Source organism: Miscanthus floridulus, chromosome 3 (assembly GCF_019320115.1).
Source record: "Miscanthus floridulus cultivar M001 chromosome 3, ASM1932011v1, whole genome shotgun sequence".
Taxonomy (NCBI): domain Eukaryota; kingdom Viridiplantae; phylum Streptophyta; class Magnoliopsida; order Poales; family Poaceae; genus Miscanthus; species Miscanthus floridulus.
The window spans coordinates 148,354,777-148,361,856 of record NC_089582.1 but is presented as its reverse complement, the minus strand read 5'-3'; positions in this window follow the sequence as shown (position 1 = coordinate 148,361,856).

Below are 7,080 nucleotides of genomic sequence, written 5' to 3'. Positions count from 1 at the left end.
TAGGGGCTTGGGAAGTATAAGTCCTGACCGCACCTTCCCAAGGGACCAGAAGGCGTGGCTCGACAAACCGCTCAGAAGAAGGCGGCCGAGGCTTGGAAGAAGAAAAAGAATAAAGAGATCCTACAGAAGCAGGAGAAGGAGCAGGAGATCATCCGACGCATGAGGGCCGGGGAACGTAAGAGCGACGTCGAGTCAGAACTCACGTTGGACGATCCTATAGATCTGGATGATATGGTCTTCTCCGATGAGGAGGAGAGCGGGGGGGGGGGGTCGTTGCGACCTCAGTGGACCGTTGTGATACCGTGACGTCGTCCGCCAGTGATGAGCTAGTGGCCGCGCGTCGCGCGGCAGATCCCTCATCGAGGAAGCACACAGCGGGCGCGGACGTCGTTGGTGAGCGGGCGTCGAAGCGGATGCGGTCACCTCGCCCCTTGACAGCGTCGCCGGCCCTGTCCCCACCTGTTGTGGACGTGGCGGAGCAAGGCGGGCGGTCTGCCAAGGAGCGGACTGACACCCGCGCATCGCTCAGACCGGTGCAGATGCATGGCTCACAACGGGGGGAGGACCTGACTGCTGTGGGCATGGTCGAGCATGCCGGGCGGTCTGAGGAGTGGACTGGAGCACATGTGCCGCGTGAGCCGTAGTCGGAGGATAGTGCGCCAGTCGCTCCGGTCGAGGATTCCCGAGCCGAGGGTCGGGATGACCCACAGGCCGGGCAGGAGCCGGTAGGGACGTCTTTGCCCCCAGCCAAAGTAAAGGAGCATGGGTTGTGGTCCAGAAGCGGTCCTCGATGCGTTGGCCCATCGACGTCGAGGTCAGCCTTCAGAGTTGTGCCGCTCGCCACCCAATATGTCTTTCTCCGTTTTCCTTTTGGTTTTTTGCTAGTTGAGCTTTTTGTTGGAGTGTGACTGACCCATACCTTCCATCAGTGGCCTAGGGATGCCGGGGATGAGTATTGCCCTGTCCGCCATGCAGGAGACCTAGAAGCCCATTCTGCAGCGTGTTGCGGCGGCAAGACCTTCTGTTCCGGGAATGGTGCCCCAAAGTTCGGCTATTGATGAGGCAGCAACTGTGGCGTCGGTGTTGGCGGTGATCCCGGTGCCAATGGCGATGGTGGTGTCGGAGGTGACTCTCGCAGCTTCCCCTCCACCGGTTGTGGTGGAGGAGGTGAGGGATACCGATCTCCCTATCTCACCGGGTGGAGGGTCGCGTGGCTCACCCTTGACGTCGAAGCCGAAGGCACCGGGGGAAGACGTGGCTGGGCCAGGGTCGGGATGCCCGGTGGCGGCCCAAGGCAACGAGGTGGTAGAGATCCTGTCTGATGACGAGGCGGACATCACAACGGAGCCACTGGTGCCGTTGCAGCAACCCGTCGGTGAAGTCACGGTGAGCCGTCGGCGCCGTCGCGGGGCCTGGCGGTGGTCCAGTCGGTGGCTGGGACCTCCGGTGGGCCGGTGGTGTCACCGCGGGACCTGGCGGTAGCACGGTTGGAGGCTAGGCCCTCCGGCGAGGTGCCGGAGGGTGACCTGGAGTGGCCCTGCTCTGAGCACCCCACGAACATGCGGTTCGTCCTCTGGGACTCCCGGGAGCGTTAGCTCTGGGACATCTTTGGGGGGCAATGGCATGTCGTGGTATCAGAACTCACCAAGCTGACCGCGCAGCTTGAAAGCGCCCGGAAGTAGGCTCTATTTGCCCGGTAGCTAGTTGAGGGTGACATGCAGCTCGCGGCGGAGGTGAGTTTCTGGTACTTGTCCTTTACCCTTTGAATCCCTTGTCGGTTGTTTTTAGCGTGCTTACCTTTCGTAGGAGATAAGGAAGACGTCGTCCCGCAAGTCCCACTTCCTCCGGTCGGAATACGCCTGGGTGGCCGAGCTCAAGCATCGGGCGGAGTCCGCCTGCTGCGAGTCTCGGGACCGGGCGGCGGAGGCGACCGCGGCGCGGGTGGAGGGGCAGCGTGCGGAGGAGCGGGCGACTATGGCCGAGCAAGGGCTCCAGGCGGCAAGGGCCCGTCAGGCGAAGATTGAGGCGGAGTTGCGGGTGTCCCTGGCAAACACCGAGGTGGTGCTCCGGGAGGCTTTGGTGGCCCTTGATCCGGAGCACGCTGCCCTAGAGTCAGCGGAGAAGGCCCTGGAGGTGGAGCGGAAGGCCCAGTCGGAGGCGGATCGAGAGGTGTTCGCGCTTTGGGGCCGGGTGATGGAGACGGAGGACGCAAGTGCCCGACTGCATGAGCAGGTGACCCGGCTGCGCGAGCAGGTGGCTCGGTAGGTAGAGGATCTCTCCACCCTTGAGGCTTCTCATGTTGGTACGTACCTTTTTTGTTTTCTTGTTGTGTTGGCTTTTCCCTTGGCCTATTTCTGAGCTCATTGCTCTTCTCGCAGAGTTGGGCGGAAAAGTGAAGGTGCTAGACCGGGACCTGGAGATGACCAAGGCGACGCTTAGCTGGAATAAGGAGGAGCTAGCCAAGTCCTGTGAGGAGCATCGTGCTCTTGTGGGGGATTTGGACTAGATCCGCAACGTTGCCCAGCACGTCATCTCAGAGATCTTTGGGTCGGTGCCGGGCACCAGCGCACCCGCTGTCCAGCTAGCAGAGGTCCCGGGGGAGGTCCAAGATCTTATTAGGTCCGGGTTGTTCTACGAAGCATCGGGGGTGCTAACTGCGGTGGGGACACACCATCCGCACCTGGACTTCGCCACCATCTGTAGCGGATACGCTGAAGGCATGAGCATGGCGGACATCCAGTCGATCGGGGAGCGCTTACTGCTGCACGCGCGGTCGGTGGTAGATCAAGTCTTCGCCGAGTGGGTGATGGACGTCCGCCATGAAGACCTGGCCAAAAGCGCGCGTGGAGAGGATGCTGCAGAGCTTTCGGGTGGCGAAGAGCCTAGGTCGGAGGTGAATGTCGCCCCGGTCTTGGCCGAGCCGGATACCGTGCTGTCGGGAAGTGAGCAGCTCGCGCCTTCGTCGGTTGCACCATCGTCGGATGTCGCCGGGCTGGCCCAGTAGTATGTAAAAATAATAGTAGTTTAGTGGATGTAGATAGTTTTAAGTTTGTGGAGGAAGCCCCCATATAAAACGTTCGTGTTCTTAACAGTTATAATGGTATTTTGTTTTCTGTGATGGAGTCACTCCGTTCGGAGAAGCTTGTTCCCTTTCGTTCCTTAGTTTCCCCTTAGCATAATTTTGTTTTAAATTTCTTTCTTTCTCATACCTGCCCGTTTGTTCCGTAGGTCGCAACTTTGTGAGCCCAGGGCATGGCCCGCGAGGCTCGGCCGGTCGTAACCGTAGGAAAAGGCGAGGTGTGATCGGTCGGAATTTTTAAAGCAAAGCTACGTAAGGTAAATTAAAGGAATGAACTACCCCCTCATTAGGGTAGGAAGGAATTTCTCCACACAACAGTAAACAAAACAAAAAGGTAGTAGTGCCCCCTAGTGGAGCCCCCGAGTGCCACAAGCCAAAAAACGTTCGGGTCGGGGTGCTCTTACAGGAGCATACGTTAAGTAAATAACGGTAAGACTAAAACTTAGGGGAAAGGAAAATGACATAGCTGTTCCAAGGTGCTTGGTGAGAGCGTCGTCATCGTTATCCTCCAGTCGGTAGGCGTCCAGTTGGAGCACTTCATGCTCCAGTCGTCTAGATCCTTGTCCGCTGCGCCCCCTTCATCGGTCGCTGCCTCCTCGTCTTTTTCTTCCTTTGGCCTGCCAGCCTACCTTAGTAGGCGCTTGAGGAGCTGGCAGTCCCTGTAGAGATGGTTGACGGGATTGTTGTGGTTGGTGCATGGGCTCTCCATGAGCTCATGAAAGTGGCCCGGAGGGTCTTGCTGGGGCTGAGTGCCCGCGTAATCTGCCGCGGCGGCCAACGCGGAGTTGGCCAATCGGCGGCCATCCTTTTTGTTCTTCTTTCCTCTCTATGTGGAGGGGCCCTCATCTTGATCCTGGCGCTTGGCCTTACCTTTGTCGTGGCCCCCGTTGAAGCGCGGCAGAAAAGGCGCTTGCTGGGGGTGTTGGACAAAGGTCCGTGGTTCCAGGCTGTCAGGGTTGGGACTCCGGTCAACGCTGCGCACGTCTTGGTTCGGCCCAAGCCGCGCGTAGATAGGCGGTCGGCACGGGGCGGTCGTCAAGTCAAGACGAGGAGCGGTTGCGGCTTCTTGTGCCGCAATCGGTGGTTGAGACGATGACAGGGTGTAGTGCCCCATCTGCTATGTCCCTGTTCCCCGGACGGGGAGCGAGGTCACGAGTCGGCATCGCGATATGGAGTACTCTACCTGTTGAATAGCGGCAGTCTCCAACAGTGCCCAGAGGTTATGCTGGATTGCCCGTCCGCGAGGGTCGTTCGGCTCGGGCAGGTCACGTAGGAGCATTGCCGCGGTGGCAATGTTCTGACTGGCCTGAGCGAACTGCAAGGGGTCGGTCCCCCAAACCGGGGCGTTGCGCTGGGGCTAACGGGGGCGACCCTGAGCGCCGCTCGTCGGTCTATGCGCACGGTGCGCAGTGTGGTGCGTCGAGCGCGTTGGTGCAGTTGGTGGCTGATGTGGCCACTGTCGTCGTTGATCCTCCCCGTGCTCACGTGTGAGCTCAGGGGTCTCCGCGTGAGGGCCCAGCGGGGCATGGGTCCGAAAGGACTCCGTTACCCCTAGCGGCTGTTCTGGGGCGTCCGTCATAGCGTACTCCCGGGACCGATGGTGGCTAGGCGCCACGTCGCCGATGCTGGAGCCATCACTCCTGATGTCGTCATCCATGATGTCGAGGAAATAGGTGGGAGCATAGCTCGCCATCCCCACAAACTCAGACGCGAGAGGGTGCGGCGCCAGCACCTTTTGGAGTCCTCGGGCGTATGTGTCCGCAGAAGACGCGAGGCCATAGGGGAACCGGCCGTATGGCGGAGCATGGTTTGAGCAGAGAGTTTGCTCAGAATGAAGCGCAGATGCTGCGCCGTCGAAGTCGCGTGTCCTGGAGTCGATGGAGGACGTCCCTCCGACGGGTGCCGGGTCGTGAGCCTCCTCACGGAGGTGGAGTACGCCGAGCCGGTCGGCAACGAAGTCCAGGCTCCCAAAGCGGAAGGCCTGGGATGGCTTGAAGATGGGTGGAACCCGTATCCCGGCGGGCGAGAGTGCGGGGAACTCCAGCGAGCCGAAACGAATCGTATCGCCCGAGCCCGCCATGGCGGGGGTGGCGGAAAAATGGGCCATCCGATGACCAAAAGAGTGTTGAACGTACAACGTCTTCCCCACGAATGGCGCCAACTGTCGGTGCAGAAAGTGACCAACTAGTAAATATTTGTAGTTTTGTTGCACGTTGTGATCGGAGGTGGCCTATCACTCAATGACATAGGATTTATACTGGTTCAGGCAACATGCCCTACGTCCAGTCGGGGTCGGTCGGTGACTTTATTCCTGAGCCCAGGTGCTCGAAGTCTGTAGTGGGGTTACAAACGAGGAGGAGCAAGGAGGGAGTGTACAAGAGGTTCGGTTGGCTCCGACCGGAAGGGTTGCGGTCGAAACTTGGTGGTCCTGCGGATGGGAGTGTCGATGTCGATCTAGTGAGTCTGAGCTTGAAGAAGTCGATCACCCCCCGTTGGAGGGAGCGCATCCCCTTTTATAGATGAATGGGATGGCTTTACAGGTGAGAGGGAGAGAGTACGGATATTTTTAAGCCTTGCTGCCTATGGTGATGAAAACTGGATAATGGTTGACGCCCCCCAATACTGTCGATGTCGCTGTAGGATGTCAGATGTGCACAGGAGGTCGAGCTATCTTCTTCAGGAAGGATGACGCCGGTACCTGCAAAATACTTCTTGATGCCTAATGGCATGTGAGGAGCCGCGCTATGTTTACCCGGTATGGCAAATCCTGGAGCCCATACTGCGATCGATGTCCAGAGACACGCGGGGGGGGGGGGGGGGGGGGGCTTACCATACGGGAGTTTCTAGCGGCCCCTACAATACTTTGTGTCAGGGTGGCTGCATAGCACTATTTCATGCAGGGTATGGTCCCTGGTACAGTGGTTTTGACTTGTGAGCCATGCCTTGCCTTTCTCCGCAAGTCTTTCTTCCGAGCGGGGTGCCCCCGGTCGGATGGCTCCAGTCGGCTCTCAGTGTGCCGGTCGGAGAAGAGCGGTGAGCAGGGTTCCCACGAGCCCCAGTCGCGGGGTCGGAGTCGGAAGCAGTGTTTTGGGCCAGGCCTTCCGATTGGAGAGACTGCTTGGAGACGGCTGGTGCCTGAAGCGAGTGGTCCGGTCAGAGAGGTGGGTCGAAGAAGTTGACGAACGGGCACTTGTTCTTAAGGTAGACCTTCCGGTCGGCGACCGGACTACCCTTCCGGCCCATGAAGTATATGTTGTTTTCTTGGGCCGAACCCGGACGTGGAAGCCGGTCCTCACGGGACCCCGGGTTTATGAACCCGACACCTATACTTTAGAAGCCTCATTTCTAGGCAACATGTAATTTTGTCATTGTTTGACTATATAGAAAAAAGTATAAATTTTCTCTTGTGAGTTGTCCTTTTAGTTGTTATTAGGCACTTGAAATGTTGCAATTCCCATAAAATTCACATGAAAATTGTGGACCAAGTCTACAACCTTAATTGTACTTCACAACCTTTCTGTTTGAATTCATATTGACGCTGAACAATAGACGCAATAGGTACAAATATGAACATTTTATCAATTATATTTTCAGCACCAAGACGTTTTCAGACGAAAAAGGTTGTGGGCTATATATAAAGTTCTACAACCTCTTTTTTTTTTTTTAAAAAAAAGGCCATCGACAAGAGCATGCCAGGCATACACTGATAGAGAAGGAGTACTATAACCTCGTATAAAAATGAAATCATAAAGAAATTAAAGTTAAGATTTTATAGATGTAAACTTTTGTATTCCAAATATCCATGCCTTTGCACGAGGATTTCATTACACACGTAGATGCATGCATTGCATTTCACACTGTCACACGCACACATGCAAGCAATTGCTATTCTGATGTTCCAGTGTTATTGGCACCACCAGGACCTATATAGGCAGCTTTATTCCACGCACGCACAGCGGCACAGTGCGTCTCTATCTCTTGCATTTGGTCGCTTGGCCCGC